General features: G+C 59.9%; 1 pseudogene; it reads right to left on the bottom strand.

The window, feature by feature from the left end:
- Window positions 1-45: 45 nt before the first annotated feature.
- On the bottom strand, window positions 46-766 carry LOC108525624 (putative UPF0607 protein ENSP00000382826; annotated as a pseudogene).
- Between the last annotated feature and the right edge of the window lie 3 nt (window positions 767-769).

The following is a 769-nucleotide window of genomic DNA, read 5'->3' as shown; positions in this document are numbered from 1 at the left end:
TGTGAGGCGGCGGAGCAGAGACGCTCCTCACTTTCCAGACCATGCAGTAGCCAGGCAGACGTGCTCCTCACTTCCCATATGGTGGGGTGGGGGAAGGTGCGGTGCCGGGCAGAGACGCTCCTCACCTCCCAGACCCGGCAGTGGCCAGGCAGAGGCGCTCCTCACTTCCCAGACTGTGAGGCGGCCGGGCAGAGGCGCTTCTCACTTCCCAGATGATGCAGGGACCAGGCAGAGACGCTCCTCAGGTCTTGATCTCTTGACCTTGTGATCCACCTGCCTCGGCCTCCCAAAGTGCTGAATTACAGGCGTGAGCCACCGCGCCTGCCCTGCCATGTCTTCTTTCTCCTCCCAAGGGGCTGTTTTCATCTCCTGGATTTTGATTTTCTACTTAACACCCCCATGTTCTTACCCATGTTGCCCCGCTGGAGGCATCCTTCCCTCTGGGAAGCCTGACCCAGCTCTAACAGTGCCTCAGGAGATAGGCAGGGAAGCTTAGCGGGTGGGGCAGCTCGTCTCTATCCCATCTCAGTTGCAGGGGAGGGGTCGGTGGCAGCGGCAGTGGTGACCCTGACAGCTTTCTTTTGCGGGACTCGTGGCCGGCAGCTCTGGGTGGAGAAGAGCTACTTGATCCTAGAGCTGGAGGATCTTTGTGCTGCATGTCCTTCCCCAGTATTAGCAATGCTGGAGAGCTGGGCAGGTGGTCTTTACCCAGCATCTTCAAGGTCGCCTTCTTTGGCCACAGGGAGCAGCCCGGAACTGGGGCAGGGAG

Source organism: Rhinopithecus bieti, unplaced genomic scaffold, assembly GCF_001698545.2.
Source record: "Rhinopithecus bieti isolate Rb0 unplaced genomic scaffold, ASM169854v2 scaffold_78399, whole genome shotgun sequence".
NCBI lineage: Eukaryota > Metazoa > Chordata > Mammalia > Primates > Cercopithecidae > Rhinopithecus > Rhinopithecus bieti.
Note: the sequence above shows the minus strand (reverse complement) of the source record. Positions and strands in the feature narration are given on the sequence as shown.